The sequence below is a fragment of the Protopterus annectens genome, chromosome 8.part0 (assembly GCF_019279795.1).
Source record: "Protopterus annectens isolate FY-2018-M chromosome 8.part0, PAN1.0, whole genome shotgun sequence".
NCBI lineage: Eukaryota > Metazoa > Chordata > Ceratodontiformes > Protopteridae > Protopterus > Protopterus annectens.
The window spans coordinates 408,500,715-408,519,641 of record NC_056741.1 but is presented as its reverse complement, the minus strand read 5'-3'; positions in this window follow the sequence as shown (position 1 = coordinate 408,519,641).

Below are 18,927 nucleotides of genomic sequence, written 5' to 3'. Positions count from 1 at the left end.
GTAAGGGGTGGTTGGGAGAAGGGAATTTTATAACCCCTGGATATTACCGATAGTACCCATGTATCTTCCATGATTATTCACTAGGCTTTTGGGTACAAGGATAATTAGCCCCCAACTGCCTCCAGAGGCAGACAGTCTGGCCTTTTTCAGGAGCGTTGGAAGGGCTTGCCATAGAAAGTGTCTCTGTTGGCCTGATTCTGCAGACCCCCCCGACCGCGAGATCGGTGTCTGCCATTACTATTTCCCCCTCTGCCCCTGGAGGAAAATCTCCACATGTGTCAGGCAGAACTCCCTGAGATTTCTGGAATCACATCTTCCCACTCTTCTGACCTTTGGGGTAAGGTCTGGAGGAAGAAGAAAAGCATACTCCCATGGCAGAGAGAGTTTTACCATCCCATTCACACCTGGTAAGAGTCTCTTTTATCTGAGGCCTGAACAGCGATGAGCCATCAAAGGGGGTGTTAGTAAAGGAGGACTTAAAGGGCTCCTCAAATTGCCAAAGCCACAACCAGGAGTGTCTACGCAGGGCAACTCCTGTGCCTGCTGCCCTACTCACTCCATCTGCTGTGTAAGAGATCAGCCGCATGGAGGAGTTAACTACAGAAGTTAAGGTCCCAAGCAGTGAAGTTGCTTTGCTTGCAGCTCCTTCAGCTGTAGGATCCTGTAGGGTATCTCCCAACTCCTTTAGGAGATCCCTCTAAAGGAGTGTAAAGTGGGACAAATAATTCAGTGACCTGAGAGTAAAGGCCACTGAACAAAACATTTGGTTCCTGTACCTGTCCATTGTATGGGACTCTGTTTGGCAGATGGACAGAAGAAGAAGTCTCTGCTAGTTCTTTCTTGGTGGCTGCTGCCACCACCATAGCATCAGCAGGCACACCCTTTGATAGAAAAGGATTATCATCTGGAGAAGTTATGAATTTATTGAGCCTCCTCGGAAATGGTTCCATAGTCTCTGGAGAGCTCCATGCCTTCTGACTCACTAGGGCCAAATGCATCCAGGTACACAGACTCAACCTCAGAAGGGGCAAGGGACTTCCAGCCACCCCTCTGTCTAAGGATTTCCAAGATGTCTGAAAGAGAGACATCCTCAGAGGGAGTCCATGGGGACCTTTCTGTGTCCTCCAAGTCTGTGTTTGAAGTGTTGGACTCAGGGGTGTCCAAACGCTTCTTCTTGCATTTTTTCTTCCGAGGGACCTCCTCTGAAGGGTGCTCTGGGGAGGTTTTGGAAGAGGTGGGGTCACCCAATGGGGCATCCTGGAGCACAGGTTTTCTACACTTGGGGGGGGACAAGACTCGGAGGCAGACACCTGTACTGAAGGAGTAGAAGCCAATGGAGCAGAGGGTGGAACAGTCTCAGAGGACAGCACACTCATCATCACCTCTAAGGCACCGCATTCCCAGTCTGAAAGAGTCCCTGGCTCCGAAGAGACCAGAGATCTCCAAATAGAGGGAGATGGCTCCGAGACTGATGCAGGAGCTGAGCTCACCTGCGCTGAAGCTCTGAGAGGGAGAGCGGGCTCAGACAAGAGTCCGATGCCACTTCCCCCCAGAGCCGACGAGAGAACATTGGTCCCCAGATCCCTCAATAGACTGAGTTAATGAGGAAATCGGAGCAGTAGTCGGAATCGAGAGGCCGGTGGTAATCGGAACCGACAGTTCCACCACAATGACTTCCATGCACTTCACCTCTGAACTCAAGGGAGTCAGACGTGGAATCGATACGGGTGTTGGTTAGACTGTCGGTACCACTTCCTTATGGGCTGGGCTCTATAATATTTTTTCTAATGACTGTGTCTTGAGTAGCCTCTTCACCACCCTCTCCACATCATCATCCGAAAGACTCCTGGATGACCGAAAGGAATGGGTGAAAGATCGATGACTACCTGCCACAGATTGCAAAAGTGGAGACTGTGGAACAGACCGCACCGGTTTCAGAGAGGGAGACCTGGTTCTCTTGTGAGTCCTGACTGGCTCCAAGACTACTGATGGAGCTGTCGGAGAAAGAGCTTTGTCGGAACCAACACTCAGATCCGACAAAACCAAAGTTTCTTCCTTTACTTTGGATGACTCCAAAACTGGAGCCGACGAGGAAGATGACATAGCGGACATCTCCTGTTTTTTGACTGAATGAGTACCCTCAGAAGAAGCATCGAAGGGGCTCTTCAATAAGCCAAGCAAAATCAACTTATTTTTCCTCTCCTGCAGGACCCGAGAACTAAAGGCATGACATATGGAACACGAGTCCTGCAGGTGGACAATCCCTAAGCAATAAACACAACTCATGTGCCCATCCATAAGGGACATCTTTTGGGAGCACAAGTCACACTTTTTAAAACTCGAAGGCTTTGATTCTTTGGTGGGATCCTTAGACATACTATCAAACTATCAAATAACTACAACAGACACCAAGATTAATAACAGCAACAACAAACTTGAACTATCACTATGACTAAAACTGTAACTTTAACTTTTTTTTTTTGAAAAGAAAGAAGGAAGGGGAAGAGCCTCTAAGTAAAATGATGAACTCCCCCAAATGAGGAGAGCCTCTAACTTAAATGGGTGCTCCTGTAAAGGTAGGGAAGAGAGAGATGAGAGAAGAGAAAGCCCTTTAACTAAAATGCGGGGCTGAAAGAAGAAGAACCCTCTAAATTAAAATGGGTTCACAAGGGTAAGGAAGGCCTAAAGAGAAACGATGGCCACAACACAGAAAACAGCAGTGGAAGGGTTGAAAAATGAACTAATCTAAGTAGAAAAACACTCTAACACTCAATAAAATCCAGAAAAATAACACTATTTTTGTCCCAAAGCTAGAATTTAACCAAAAAGAAAAAAATACTTAGCCTGAGCCAGTATGAGCAATCTCGACTCTGCAAGCGGCAAATGAGATCTGGGTAATTACCGCTACGCATGTTGGGAAAGGGGCTAGCCTCAAGCCAGTAAAAGCTCTCAAGCTATAGTATACGGCTGAGTTGGAGTCGAGGATCGGCTCCGAACCCAAACAGCAAGAACAAAGGTGAGATAGGGACAACATGACATTGGTAGATTTGATTACTAAGGTGCTACTGGCAAGGCAGGAGGATTATACTGGCATGTATTTGTATTCCACCAAAAACTTCTATAATGGTGCTTAAGAAAATTCTGGGAGAAATAGTCAGCTTTCAGCAAGAAATACTATTTATAGGTGGGAACTGGAATTTAATTTGCAACAGTGAAGATGTGCCTAGTGGGCCCAGAAAGATAGATTTCTAAAGACATTTATGAAAATATTTGGCATGGAAGATGTGAATTCAGTACTAGAAGTTTGGAGTGAATTTACATATCATTTCCCAAGATACAAAAACTGGGCTAGGCTAGACCATATGTGCATTTCACAGGAACATGTGCATTTAATTGAAGGTCTTGATACATACCCAATAACTATTTCAGATCATGTAACAATAATAACTAAAATAAAGACACAAGGTAATGAAATAAAATGAGACACTAGCACTCTCCCACCTATCTGTTGAAAACAGAGGAATTTAAGGAATGGGTAGTGGAAATTATTAAGGAGCTATTAGAAATTTATTTTGAAAATATGGCTAGGGAGTGGGATAAAATTAAAGTGGAGTATAAAAATAGGGTGGAAATAAAAGAAAGGTAGATATGGTTACGAAGTAACAAGAATTATTTAGAAGGACTAACAAATGTTAAACTATTGCAAAATAGGGGGAATCTCAAAGAGCAAGAAGAGGAGCAACTGCAGAATGCTAAACAGAAAATAAGGATTACCTCAATATGCATCAGCTTAGAAAGGCTGCTAAGCAACTGTTTTCTGATTATACCTCTAGAGCAAAAAAACTTTTAGCACAACAACTCAAGCAACAGAAAGTAGAAATGACTGTCACCAAGCTTAAGAAGCCTATAACAAGGAAGATAAAGGATCCTCTAGAAGTATTAGAAATGTTTCAGAAATTATATGAAAGTCTGTTTAAAGCAAAGAAATATGGAAATCAAAAAGGTGCAAATGGAAATGTTTATAGAAAAATTGAATATGCCAAGGTTAGAGGTACAACAGGCTCAATTGCTAACAGTTAGGATAGGAGGAGATCAGATAAAAAATGGTGATATATAACCAATCTACAGGAAAGTCTCCAGGAATAGATGGTATTCCTGTGGAAAACTGTAAGCTAGGAGAGAAAAAAACTGATAAAGATGTGGAAGGTTTTGTTTAACAGTATTTTAAGAGGAGGAGAATTGCCAACATCCTGGATAAAAGTGGTGGTAGCTGTAATACCTAAAGAGGGTAAAGATCCATTAGAACCAGCTTCATACAGGCCCATTTCAGTATTAAACCATAATTATAAAGTGTTTATGTCTATAATGGCTAAAAGAATGGCAAAAGTCATGCCAAAATTGATAGACATGGATCAATGTAGTTTTGTGGAGGGAGGGCAAACATTTGACAACATTAACAGAACACTGATGATCTAGAGGGAAACAGAATGTAAGAAAATACCACTGTTGCTAGTGGGTCTTGATGCAGAGAAAGCATTTGACAGAGTAAGCTGGGACTTTATGAGAAGAGCAATGGAAGCATTTGCATTCCCTGATAACATTATAAGGTTGATTAGGAGGATATAAGAGGGATCAGAGGCGAAAATTAAAGTGGATGGGGTCCTCTCTCTTGATAATCAATGCTTGAGCAGAGGAACCAGGCAGGGGTGTCCTCTCTCCTCTTCGCTATCTGCATTACATTTAGAACCACTGGCAAAGAAAGTAAGGGACCCAGAAATTCAAGAATGTAATTGGTATGGTAGTCAGGAAAAGCTGGCTCTATTTGCAGATGACATTATTTTATACCTGACAAATCCAGAAAGGGACATTACAGTGTTGTGGACAAGGGTGCCCCCAGGCAAGTGCAAGGGGGTGCACTTGCACCCCCCCTGGAACTGGCTGGCTGGGAGATTAATTTTTGTTTTTTTTTTTTAAAAGACATTCTTCTTTAAGAACACCCTTTACGTATAGTCGCACAGATGGAGCAGGTGTTTGCGACTTGTTTACGTCTTCTCAGTATGTGCAACCCATGGATTACGTTATCTTCCACGCGGAATTTAAATTTCGGGAGACGTCATGTTTGGACTATGGTAATGTAGTTTCATTTTTGGGGGAGCTAGTAGGGTGAAATCTGTTTGGGAATGTTTTCTAAGGTGGTCAGTTGAGGCTTTTGTAAGATGCTTTGTTGAAAGGGGAACTATGTTTAAAAATTGTAACAGTTTGAAAAGAGGTAAGTTGAGTAAGAGGTTCACCCTTTCCTTACTTTTTCAAAACCATATGGCTTCCAATTACGACAGTGGTAGTCACAGGTAGAGAAGCTTTAGATTAAAAAGTATATTTTATTTGAGATGGTCTAGGGTGGGTGTATGTTGCTGAAAGATGGAAGAAATATCATAATGCCATATTCAAACTGAGCAAGAAGAGCTTGTTTGCTTACAGCAAACCTTACTGGCAAGGTTATATAAGGACAGATTTTCCTAACTCTGAAAAGTAAAGAATTTTTTTTTCCCTATACAAGTCTTATACCTAGATATTTGCAGGATGTAGTTATTTCACTAGGAGTGTCTGTAATGAATCTGATATCTTGGTAGTTTATAGATCTGGTGTTTTTTGACTTAGTGGTGTTTAATAGCAGTTTGTTTATACACCTGATAAGAAAGTGAGAAAGCCAACTCAACGATAAAAAAGACAAAACCAACTGCTACACAAGGAGGAGCCAGGGATCTGCACACCAAATTCGAAAATCCGTAAAAAATGTCCAAACCAAGTAAGTAAACTTGTACTCAACGTTTATTTAAGCCACAAAGTCTCTGTTTAGCTTTTCGTCGGTGACACCTCACCAACTTCCTCAGAACAGGAAATAAGCACATTCAACACATCCTGTTTAAATACTACAATATAACTCCCTACTTTGCCACACTGCCACCTGTGGTCGGAATACAAAATTTCAATATACTAAAAAGAAAATACAAAAAGGCATAAGACTATTTAAAAACATATGTAAATATAAAACACTCCCTTAACGATATAGGATTAAAAAACAATAAGTCAATAGCCAAACAGGCTTGACTTGGAAAAAAGAACCCAGAAATATGTATTAAAATAAAATAAAATAAATAACTCACTTCATGGTTAATAAATTGGACCCATGATGGAGCAATGCATGTGCAAAAAAAAAATGTTTTAAAATTTTAAAAACAAAGGCTACTGAAAAACATGTATCATAATTTTGCACATTAACGTATGAAATAGCAAAACTACCTTATCAAACTTTTCAATTTCAAAACACAGGAAATTGACAACATGCTGGTCAAACCTGAAAAATGGTATGCTTCCAACCTCAATTGCCAAAGCAATTCTCTGAGTTCCAACAAATAGGAAACAGGGCCCCCCCCCCAGTTATCATGCACAATCTGATCAATCACTGTGAAGCTAACCCCATGCCCCGGGCACTCTCTAATGTGTTTAGCAAGTGCATTAGCCATTTTCTCTTTCTTAATGGCATAAAGATGTTCATATAGGCGCTCATGCAGTTTCCGGTCAGTTTTCCCTATATGGAAAGCCGGACATGAAGAACACTGGGCCAGGTAAACCACATGTGTGCTGGCACAGTTGAACCTCCCCTGGATTTTGTACTTTCTCTCTCTGATTGCAAAATAAGTTCCCGCTTTCACGTATTGGCAGTATTTGCACATGTTGCATTTGAACATGCCCGAATGTGCCTGAGTAGGTCTAGGTTTCCTTTCAAGGATGTTTTTTAAGTTGGAACCTCTCTTGTAAATGACTTGAGGATTTAACCCTAAAGCTGAAGGACCTTGATTGTCTGGTGTAAGTAAACACCAATTCTTCATCATAATAGGAGCAATAGCCCCCGCATCCAAACTGTAAGTAGTGATGATGCTGCAGGCATAACTAGATCTAATCTGGGTATCGTCAACCAACACACCTTGATCTGCAACAGACTGGCCCAAAATGGGGAGACATACCCCATTCTCCCTCTTGCGACTTACCTCATTACAGAGGTCCGAAATCAGATGGTCGGGATAACCCCTATTCAAAGAGAGGTCTCTGATAAACTCACATTCCTTTAAGAAATCACTGTCCCGTGTCACCATCCTGGCCGCCCGGACCAGTTGGCCCTTGACTATCGACCTCTTCTGATGAAAGGGGTGGTTGCTTTCAAAGTGCAAATATGAGTTTGAAAAAGTAGGTTTGCGATGGATGCTGGCCATATAGCAACCCCTGTAGTTATCCTTAGACAGATCAACATCCAAATAAGCAATTTTCTCCATGGAAAAGTTAGAGGTGAACCTAAGGAATTCAGTAGATGTATTAAAGCATTCCAGGATGGAGTCTGCTACTTCCCTCCCGCCTTGGAGAATGATGAAAATATCATCCAAAAATCAGGTATACAATAGGACTTTCTCTTTAAATAATGGGTTAGGAAAGACAAACTCTTTCTCCCAGAATGCCATCACCAAATTTGCTACGCTGGCCCCACAAGGGGACCCCATGGGCACCCCTATCCTTTGATAGAACCATCGGTGGTTGAAGGAGAAATAATTGCATATAAGAACTATGTCTAAGAGTTCTCTGACCATCAAAATTTCTTTGGAAGGAGCTTGTTTCGAAATCAAAATCGCTTGAATCCATTCCAATGCTACTGAGTGGGGGATAGAGGAATACAAGTCTATCACATCAATAGTGAGGAAGTGATTCTCGGTTTTGAATGGAATCCGGTTCACTTTGCCTAAAAAGACCAAGAATCCTTTGAGATGTGCTGCTTACTGATGACATACTTTTTCAAGATAGTGTCCACAACCTTGTCTCCAGCATACGTCATACTCCCCCTAGCACTGACCAACTGGCGCATGGGGGGATCCAACATATTCTTATGGATCTTAGGGTTACCAAATAAAGCTGGAATCTTGGGGTTGGATATAAAAATATAATTGAACACATCCAAGTCCATCACCCCATTGATAAACATGTCATCGTAATAAGAATGGACACGTGATATGTTGACGTTCAACTCATTTTTAGATACCTCATCATACGTCGCAGAGGTCAGAATAGCTTCCATTCTCTTAATATAATCCTCCACATCCATAGCCACTAGACCTCTCCCTTTGTCCAGCTGCATCACTCTGACCCCTGAGTGGCATAACAGTTCAAGCAAAGCCAATTCCTCCTTGGTAGTATTAAAGCCAACATTCTTCTTGGTTTTGAGAGTAGCAAGAATGTCCAGGTCACATAGTTGATCAAAGACGTTGACTGAAGGAAGCAGGGGTGGATTAAAGGTGCTGGGAATGGAAAAAGCCTTTGGAGAATAAAACTTTTCCCCTAGTAGGAGATGTAAATTCAGTTTCCTGATAAACAATTTTAGGTTAACCAACGTGTTAGCCAAATTGGCCCTGCGGGCCGGTACAAACGATAGGCCCTTAGCCAGAATATCAACCAGAGGTGGAGGAAAAGAAAACCTGGAAAAATTATAGATCTTAAAGTCCCTTCCGGTGTTGAATATTATCTCGAAGGAAGACTACCCTGATTTAGAAGGACCAGCCTGTATCCTAGTCAGTTCCTAGTGTTCCTGGGTCTGTTCTTGAACTTCCGTCCCGGAAACGGTTGGGGTGACGAGGCTGGGTTCCGAAAATTTGGGCCCTCACCTTCCAAAGGAGGATTAGTCAATTTATTAAGTGAAGCTATCCGGTCACTCCTTCGAACTGAATTATATTCAGTGGAGTCATCTGAAGGGGCCCCATCATGGCCATTATTAACCATATCAGATCAAACTTCTTCAGTTCCATTCCGATCATCTGAATGCCGAGCTAATGTACCCAAATAATTGCCTTGGGACTTAGGAGGCTTGGGATATGCTAAGCCCTCCTTATAAGCTTTAATGTCCCTTTGCAACTTTTTAACTTTGTTAGCAGTTATTTTGGAAACATGCTGGTCTATACTAGTATAGATCCGATCGTAATCAAATCTGTATCTAGAAAAATTAATGTCCTTCCTGATGACTTCATCTAAAATAGTTAGCTCCTCTGAAAGAGAGGTAACTGCCTCCTGGTAATGATGGCAAATCAAATTTAAGAGCTCGAACCCATGCTTATCAAAGAGAGAAATTAAATCTTTATGGACGGCCGAACCTTCCTCCAGGCTCATAGGATACTGCCATGAATGGAGCCCTTTGGGTACTATTTTGGAACGCTGACATTCTCCAAAATAGGCAACCTCTAACTGTAACTTTCTTAGCTTAATTAATTTTTGATCGAACAGATTTAATTTCTGAGGTAATTCGATGCTCCCCGAACTACTCTGTTCAAAAACAGAGTCTATGGAAGTATTATGGAAGCAAAATGGGCACTTCAAATAATTGTTTAGAACTGGCTGTAAAATACCTTGATCCACTCCATTAAGATTACTGGCGTTCAATGGGGCCATCACCCCCTGGGCATTCTGGCCAGAACTCAGCGCATGCCCCAAAGCACAAGAATCCATTTGGGCTGTTCTCTGCTGAGATGGTGGCATAACAATAGCATTACTTCCCCCAAAGTCTGATGTTACAGCCTGCGATTGTGGCAGCCCATCCACCTCCTGAACAAGTGGCTGTGTGGGAGTTGAAGAAAGGCCCACCAAGGACTGAGAGGTTCCCATAAGGCCATCCATCCATTGGGATAATGACTCAACCTTTTGGGTCAAAAGATTTATAAGTAAGGTTAAATCTCCAGCTTGTGCCAATGGTGAAGAAGGTGTAGATACTGGTGCAGCGATCGAAATGGCATCCAAACTCCCACACAGCCACTTGTTCAGGAGGTGGATGGACTGCAACAATCGCAGGCTGTAACATCAGACTTTGGAGAAGTAACGCTATTGTTATGCCACCATCTCAGCAGAGAACAGCCCAAATGGATTCTTGTGCTTTGGGGAATACACTGAGATCTGGCCAGAATGCCCAGGGGGTGATGGCCCCATTGAACGCCAGTAACCTTAATGGAGTGGATCAAGGTATTTTACAGCCAGTTCTAAACAATTGGTTGAAGCGCCCGTTTTGCTTCCATAATACTTCCAGAGACTCTATTTTTCAACAGAGTGGTTCAGGGAGCATCGAATTTCCTCAGAAATTAAATCTGTTCGATCAAAAATTAATTAAGCTAAGAAAGTTACAGTTAGAGGTTGCCTATTTTGGAGAATGTCAGCGTTCCAAAATAGTACCCAAAGGGCTCCGTTCATGGCAGTATCCTACGGGTCTGGAGGAAGGTTCGGCCTTCCATAAAGATTTAATTTCTCTCTTTGATAAGCATGGGTTTGAGCTCTTAAATTTAATTTGCCATCATTACCAGGAGGCAGTTACCTCTCTTTCAGAGGAGCTAACTATTTTAGATGAAGCCATCAGGAAGGACATTCATTTTTCTAGATACAGATTTGATTACAATCGGATCTATACTAGTATAGACCAGCATTTTTCCAAAATAACTGCTAACAAAGTTAAAAAGTTGCAAAGGGACATTAAAGCTTATAAGGAGGGCTTAGCATATCCCAAGCCTCCTAAGTCCCAAGGCAATTATTTGGGTACATTAGCTCGGCATTCAGATGATCGGAATGGAACTGAAGAAGTTAGATCTGATATGGTTAATAATGGCCATGATGGGGGCCCTTCAGATGACCCCACTGAATATAATTCAGTTCGAAGGAGTGACCGGATAGCTTCACTTAATAAATCGACTAATCCTCCTTTGGAAGGTGAGAGCCCAAATTTACAGAACCCAGCCTCGTCACCCCAACCGTTTCCGGGACGGAAGTTCAAGAACAGACCCAGAAACAGGAGGAACTGACTAGGATACAGGCTGGTCCTTCTAAATCGGGGCAATCTTCCTTCGAGATAATATTCAATACCGGAAGGGACTTTAAGATCTATAATTTTTCTGGGTTTTCCTTTCCTCCACCTCTGGTTGATCTTCTGGCTAAGGGCCTATCGCTTGTACCGGCCCGCAGGGCCAATTTGGCTAACACATTGGTTGACCTAAAATTGTTTACCAGGAAACTGAATTTACATCTCCTACTAGGGGACCAGTTTTCTTCTCCAAAGGCTTTTTTCCATTCCCAGCACCTTTAATCCACCCCTGCTTCCTTCAGTCAATGTCTTTGATCAACTATGTGACCTGGACATTCGTGCTACTCTCAAAACCAAGAAGAATGTTGGCTTTAATCCTACCAAGGAGGAATTGGCTTTGCTTGAACTGTTATGTCACTCAGGGGTCAGAGAGATGCAGCCGGACAAAGGGGGAGGTCTAGTGGCTATGGATGTGGAGGATTATATTAAGAGAATGGAAGCTATTCTGGCCTCTGAGACGTATGATGAGGTATCTAAAAATGAGTTGAACATCAACATATCACGTGTCCATTCTTATTATGATGACATATTTATCAATGGGGTGATAGACTTGGATGTGTTCAATTATATTTCTATATCCAACCCCAAGATTCCAGCTTTATTTGGTAACCCTAAGATCCATAAGAATATGTTGGATCCCCCCATGCGCCAGTTGGTCAGCGCTAGGGGGAGTATGACGTATGCTGGAGCCAAGGTTGTGGACACTATCTTGAAAAAGTATGTCATCAGTGAGGAGCACATCTCAAAGGATTCTTGGTCTTTTTTAGGCAAAGTGAACCGGATTCCATTCAAAACCAAGAATCACTTCCTCACTATTGATGTGATAGACTTGTATTCCTCTATCCCCCACTCAGTAGCATTGGAATGGATTCAAGCGATTTTGATTTCAAAACAAGCTCCTTCCAAAGAAATTTTGATGGTCAGAGAACTCTTAGACATAGTTCTTACATGCAATTATTTCTCCTTCAACAACCGATGGTTCCATCAAAGGATAGGGGTGCCCATGGAGTCCCCTTTTGGGGCCAGCATTTCAAATTTGGTGATGGCATTCTGGGAGAAAGAGTTTGTCTTTCCTAAAGTCCTATTGTATACCCAATTTTTGGACGATATTTTCATCATTCTCCAAGGGGGGAGGGAAGTAGCAAACTCCATTCTGGAATGCTTTAATACATATACTGAATTCCTTAGGTTCACCTCTAACTTTTCCATGGAGAAAATTGCTTATTTGGACGTTGATCTGTCTAAGGATAACTACAGGGGTTGCTATATGGCCAACATCCATCGCAAACCTACTTTTTCAAACTCATATTTGCACTTTGAAAGCAACCACCCCTTTCATCAGAAGAGGTTGATAGTCAAGGGCCAACTGGTCTGGCCGACCAGGATGGTGACACGGGGGACAGTGATTTCTTAAAGGAATGTGAGTTTATCACAGACCTCTTTTTGAATAGGGATTATCCCGGCCATCTGATTTCAGACCTCTGTAATGAGGTAAGTCGCAAGAGGGAGAATGGAGTATATCTCCCCATTTTGGGCCAGTCTATTGCAGATCAAGGTGTGTTAGTTGACGATACCCGGATTAGATCTACTTATGCCTGCAGCTTCATCACTACTTACAGTTTGGATGCGGGGGCTATTGCTTCTATTATGATGAAGAATTGGTGTTTACTTACACCAGACAATCAAGGTCCTTCAGCTTTAGGGTTAAATCCTCAAGTCATTTACAAGAGAGGTTCCAATTTAAAAAACATCCTTGAAAGGAAACCTAGACCTACTCAGGCACGTTCGGGCATGTTCAAATGCAACATGTGCAGATACTGCCAATATGTGAAAGCGGGAACTTATTTTGCGATCAGAGAGAGAAAGTACAAAATCCAGGGGAGGTTCAACTGTGCCAGCACACATGTGGTTTACCTGGCCCAGTGTTCTACATGTCCGGCTTTCTATATAGGGAAAACTGACAGGAAACTGCCTATATGAACATCTTTATGCCATTAAGAAAGAGAAAATGGCTAATGCACTTGCTAAACACATTACCGAGTGCCCGGAAATAGAAGTTATGTTCTTACCATAACATTCCATGTTAGTTGTCTTCTTCTCGCCTTCTTCTTGCTGGATGGGTTCGGAGCCGACCTCGGCTCCGACTCGGCCACTCTAAAAGCTCGAGAGTTGGTTCCACCGGCTCGAGGCTCCCCTTATATCCCACAATGCTAGGCGTGAGTTACCTCAGATCTCGTTTGTAAGCTAGGCCCAGCTTATAATAGTAACAGAATAACTATAAACAAAGTCCACCTCTATAAACCAGGGAGAAGAGAAGGGTGACCTACATCCTGATCCAGGAAAATATGCACAGCAGCATATACCTAAAGTAAAGAGGTGGTAGAAAGAGAGGTCACAATCAAAACTCCTCTAGGTCTGTCCAGGCCAGGGGGAAGGAGGGTGGGACGCAAGAAGAAGGCGAGAAGAAGACAACTAACATGGAACATTATGGTAAGAACATAACTTCTATATGTTAAGTTGTCTATCTTGCCTTCATTCTTGCTGGATGGGACCGCGTCCCTAGCACCTTGTCCCGGGTGGCCTAACGGAACAGACTCTTGAGAACAGTGGAACCAAAGTTAGCTCTATGCCTAGAAGCTAAAGCCAACTTATAATGAGAAATGAAAGTGTGAGGAGTAGCCCAAGTAGCCGCTGCACAAATGGTGTCAATAGGCAGTCTGTCTTGGAAGGCTATAGAAGTAGCCAAAGCTCTGGTAGAATGGGCTTTAGGTTTGTTAGGCAGCTTTTGGTGTCTAATTTCATAAACAAGGGAAATCAGAGATGTTAGCCATCTAGATAATGATACCTTTGAAACTGAAAGTCCCTTTCTGCCTTCTGCATAAGAGACAAACAGCTGGTCAGATTTTCTGAATTGTTTGGTTCTATCCAAATAGTACCTTAACTGATGATGAACATCTAGCCAATGCAATTTTTGTTCAGACCTGTTAGAATATTCTGGAAAAAACACAGGGGGTCAATGCTTTGATTTAGGTTAGACGCCGAGGCTATCTTAGGTAAAAAGACGGGTTGGTTCAGAAGATACCCTGTCCTTATGGAACAACAGATAAGGAGGTCGACAGCTGAGTGCATGAAGTTCTGAAACTCTTCTAGTTGAAGTAATAGCTACCAGAAAGAGTGTCTTCCATGATAGCAATTTTAAAGAACAGGAGGCTGCAGGTTCGAAAGGGGAAAGAATCAAAGAACTAAGAACTAAATTTAGGTCCCAAGGAGGAGGAGGATTTCTTATAGGAGGTCTGAGTAGAAAACTCCCTTCAAAAAGGCTTTGCAAAGCTTGTGGGACATTATGGCAGACTCTGAAATGCCCACATGAAAGTTAGAAATAGCTGCCAATTGAACTTTAAGAGTAGAAGGAGATGAACCTGCATGGAAGAGTTCAGCTAGAAAATCAAGGACCATTTGGATGGAAGCAGTGAAAGGATCTATGTCCCTTCCTTGAGCCCAATAGGCGAAACGTTTCCACTTACTCAAATAAATCTTTCGAGTGGAAGATTTATGGGAAGCTATCAAAATATCTCGGACAGAGTGAGATATTTGAGGAAGCCTAGCTAAGGTTGGAATTGGAGGAACCAAGCAGTGAGGTTCAGAGAGGGAAGGGAGCGATGAAACTGACCCGACTGATGGATCAAAAGATCTGGAACTAGGTCCAGATGCCAAGGTTGCTCCAACAGAAAATGATGTAGAAAGGGGAACCAAACCTGTCGAGGCCAGTAAGGAGCAATGAGGATCAACGAGGCCTTCTGAGCGATAGCTTTCTGTATCACTTGAGAGATTAGTGGGAAGGGAGGAAATGCATACAGAAGTCCCCGGGCCAAACTTGGACTAGAGCGTCTCTGCTGGGCTGGCCTGGTAAAGGGAATAGGGTGAAATAATCTCTGCACTTGCTGTTTTGGGGAGTAGCAAAAAGGTCGCAGCAAGGTTGACCCCACTTGAGAAAAATTTCTCTCACAACAGAGTCTTTCAGAGACCACTCATGAGGCATGAGGATAGCTCTGCTCAACTTGTCCGCGATTTGATTGGACTTCCCGGGGATGTGCGTTGCTATCAGAAACCGCTGAGAAGAAATCGCCCATTGCCACAGTCTGAGTGCTTCTCGACACAGGGGGTAGGACCTGGTTCTGCCTTGTTTGTTGATATACCACACTACAGACATATTGTCCGTCTGGATTGCTATTGTTTCCAAGGGAAGAGAGTCTTGAAGGGCTTGCAACGCTAAAAGCACTGCTCTCATCTCTAGAACATTTATGTGCAAGTGGCATTCGTCTGGTTGCCATGTTCCCTGGACAGTTCTGCCCTGATAATGCCCCCCCACCCGATCAGGGAGGCGTCCGTTGTCAGAGTAGCAACCGGAGGGGAAGGGACAAAGGGTCTTCCCAATAAGAGCTGAGGGGAAGACATCCACCACAGAAGATGATTTCTGCATGTTTGCGTAATCATAATGGTGTGGGACATCGGAAGTTGCTGGTATGACCATTGCGTAAAGAGCATCCATTGAAGGATTCTCATGTGGAATCTGGCTAATGGAAGCAGAGGTATGGCAGCCGCCATAATCCCCAACACTTTCAGAACTAACCTGGCTTTGATTCTGTTGCTGCTGAAGAGGAGCGAGACCAGTTTGTGTATGTCTGTTATTCTCTGATCTGTTAGTCTCGCAGACATGTTGACTGTGTCTAGATTTGCGTCTATGAAGGTAATAGTACGACAAGGCGACAAAACAGACTTTTCGCAATTTATTGAAATGCCTAAATTTTGACAAATGCGAAAGGTGTAGTCCCTGGCCAATAGAAGAAGATGCTTGGTGGGAGCTGTGAGGAGCCAGTCGTCCAAATATGGAAACACCTGGAATCCTTGACGTCTCAGGTGAGAAGCTACCACTGCCATGCATTTGGTAAACACCGGGTGGCAGTGGTGAGACCAAAGGGCAGGGCCCTGAATTGAAAATGACTGCTTCCCAGCCTGAAGCGGAGGAATCTTCTGGAGCGTCTGTTCATTTTTATGTGATAGTACGCATCCTGAAGGTCTATAGAGCACATCCAGTTTCCCTTTCCCAATAGGGGAAGGATGGACTGCAGCGTGACCATCCGAAATCTTGTTTTCTTGACTGACTTGTTCAAGATACTGAGATCCAAAATTGGTCTCCAGTCCCCTGTTTTCTTTGGAACTAAAAAGAACCTGGAGTAGATTCCGGATCCTTGCTGGTCTGCTGGAACTGGCTGAATTGCTCTTTTGCAAGCAGCTTTGAAATTTCCAAAGCTGCAAGATCCCTTTGAGCGGTGGAACATCTGGAAGGGATTTTTTGATTGGTTTGGAATGCGAAGAAGGGAATGGAATAGCCTCGGAAATGATGGACTGTACCCATTTGTCTTGAGTCAGGGATAGCCAGGCTTCTGGGTACAGTGACAATCTTCCCGACTGCCTCCGAAGGTGGGCAGTCGGGCAACACCTCAGGGATGCTGAAAGGGCTTATCAGAGAAGGCTTCTCGATTGCCCTGGTTCTCTGGACCCCCTGCCTCTAGGGCAATGTCTACCATTGTTGTTCCCCTCTGCCTCTGGCGGGGAACCGACTCTGTCGTCAGGCGAAGTCCCTTGAGATTGTTTGGAACCACATTTTCCCACTTTTCTGGCCTTTGGGGTAAGGCCTAGAAGGAGTAGAAAAATGGACTCCGGCGGCAGAAAGAGTCTTGCCATCTGTCTCGCACCTAGTCAAGGTTTCTTTCACTTGAGGACCAAAAGAGATGATCCATCAAACGGGGAATTAGTGAATGACGTTTTAAAGGGGTCCGCAAAGTTGCATAGCTGCATCCAGGCATGCCTGCGTAAGGCCACACCTGTCCCTGCGCCCTGCTCGCTCCATCAGCCGCATAAGAAAGGAGGTGCATGGAGGAGTTAGCTATGGAGTTCAGGGTAGCCAGCTGAGTGTTCATCTTGTCTTGAAAACCCGCAGCCGTAGGATCCTTCAACATGTCACTCACTTCTTTGATCAAGTCTCTTTGAAGACGAGTAAAATGGCATAGGTAGTTCAGCGAACGCATAGCAAAGGTCGCTGACGAGAACATCCGCTTCCGCACCTGTCCATAGACCTAGATTCTTTGTTAGGGGAATGAACAGGCACTGAAGGATCAGCTAGTTCCTTCTTGGTGGCAGCAGCTACCACCATAGCATCCACAGAAACACCTTTTGTGAGAAATTGCTTGTCGGTTGGTGCTGTTATAAATTTGGAAGGTCTCCTGGGGGTAGGGTCCACTGAATCAGGAGCCGTTCAGGCCTTCTTTGCAACCACCTGCATGAGGGGATCAAAGGGGGACACCCAGGAGGTGGAAGGGCGAGAGCCAAACGCCTCAAGATACACAGATTCATCCTCCGAAGGGTTAAGGGCTGGCCAATTTCCCCTCTGTTTCAGGATCTCTAGAATGTCTGCGAAAGAGACATCTTCAGAAGGGGAACGTGGGGAACCCTCGAATCCTCTAAATCTGTGTCAGAGGTGACAGACTCAGGTGAGTCTATGTGCTTCCTCTTACACTTTCTCTTCCTAGGGGGCTCCCCTGCCAATTCAGGGGAGGCCTCGGAAGAGGATGAGATCCCCACAGGGGATTCTTGAGGAGCTGGCTCTCTGCGGTCTGGGATGAGGGAGTGAGTCGACATAACCAAAGGCACCGAAGAGGGAGGGGCGGACGGAGCCGACTGTGGAGTCGAACAAGGTTCCAACACACTCCGCATGACCTCGAACGCACCCCTGTCCGGCAGAGCCAGAGGTCCCCGCTCTGAGAAGCTGAGAACCTCCCTCGGCACCAACAGAGATGGCTCCAAGGCCGATGTCGGAGCCGAACTCACCAGCGCCGAAGCACCGAGAGGGAGAGGGGGGTCGGACAAGGGTCCGATGCCACTCACCCCCTCGGAGCCGACGAGGGAAGCCCGGCGCCGAGATTCTTCAAAAGAAGAAATCGGAGCCGACGACGGAGCTGAAGACAATTGTATCGGCTCCGACGCTACCACAGTCTCAGTCCCGAGACGCCCCGGCTCTGAGCTCAAAGGAGTCGGAGGAGGAATATTTATTGGAACAAGTTGAGGCATCGACTGATGAGTCGGACTCTGGAGCATTTGGGCCAGTGCCTCGGACTTCAAAAGTCTACTCACTACCCTCTGGAGGTCGTGATCTGAGAGCCTCGATGACCTGGAGGAGTGAGATCTGTGGCTCCGTTCAGACAGCAGGGGAGACGCTGGAGCCAAATGAACGGAGCCAAGGGACGGTGACCTCGATCTCTTTCTAGATGTCGGCTCCGATGGTCTGATCGGAGCCGACCCAGGAATCTCTAATGCCTCGGCTCCGGCCGGAGCCGAGGAAACCACAGATACTGCAGTCAAAGACTCATCGGCTCCAGACGGAGCCGATGAAGCAGTAGGCTTCGAAGCCTTAGGCCTCGACTCTGAAGCTGGAGCCGAGGTCTTGGAAGCCTTAGAAGGTTTCCCCGATGACACAGAAAGGGAACCTTCAGGCTTAATCAAACCCCTCAAAATGAGTTTATTTTTTCTCTCCTGCAGGACTCTAGGGCTGAAGCCATGGCATACAGCACAAGAGTCCTGCAGGTGTAAAGGTCCCAGGCAATACACACAAGAAGTGTGACCATCTGTCAGAGACATTTTCTGACAGCACGAGTCACACTTCTTGAAGCCTGAGACCTTTGTATCCTTGGACATACTCAAGGAACCGAAGTGTAATCACACACAGAAAACACACACACACAGATTACACTGATAGGGGTTCAAAGGGAATTATTTAAACTAAAGGTAAGTTAAGTTAAAACTCCCTAATCAAACACATACACACCCTAAGGATAGGGAAGGAAGGGCCCGAAGGCCTTAGGGAAAGAACTATAAGTTCTTTAGAAAAAAAGGGGGCTGGATAAAAGGTAGAAGGGATAATATCCACTACACTAAGG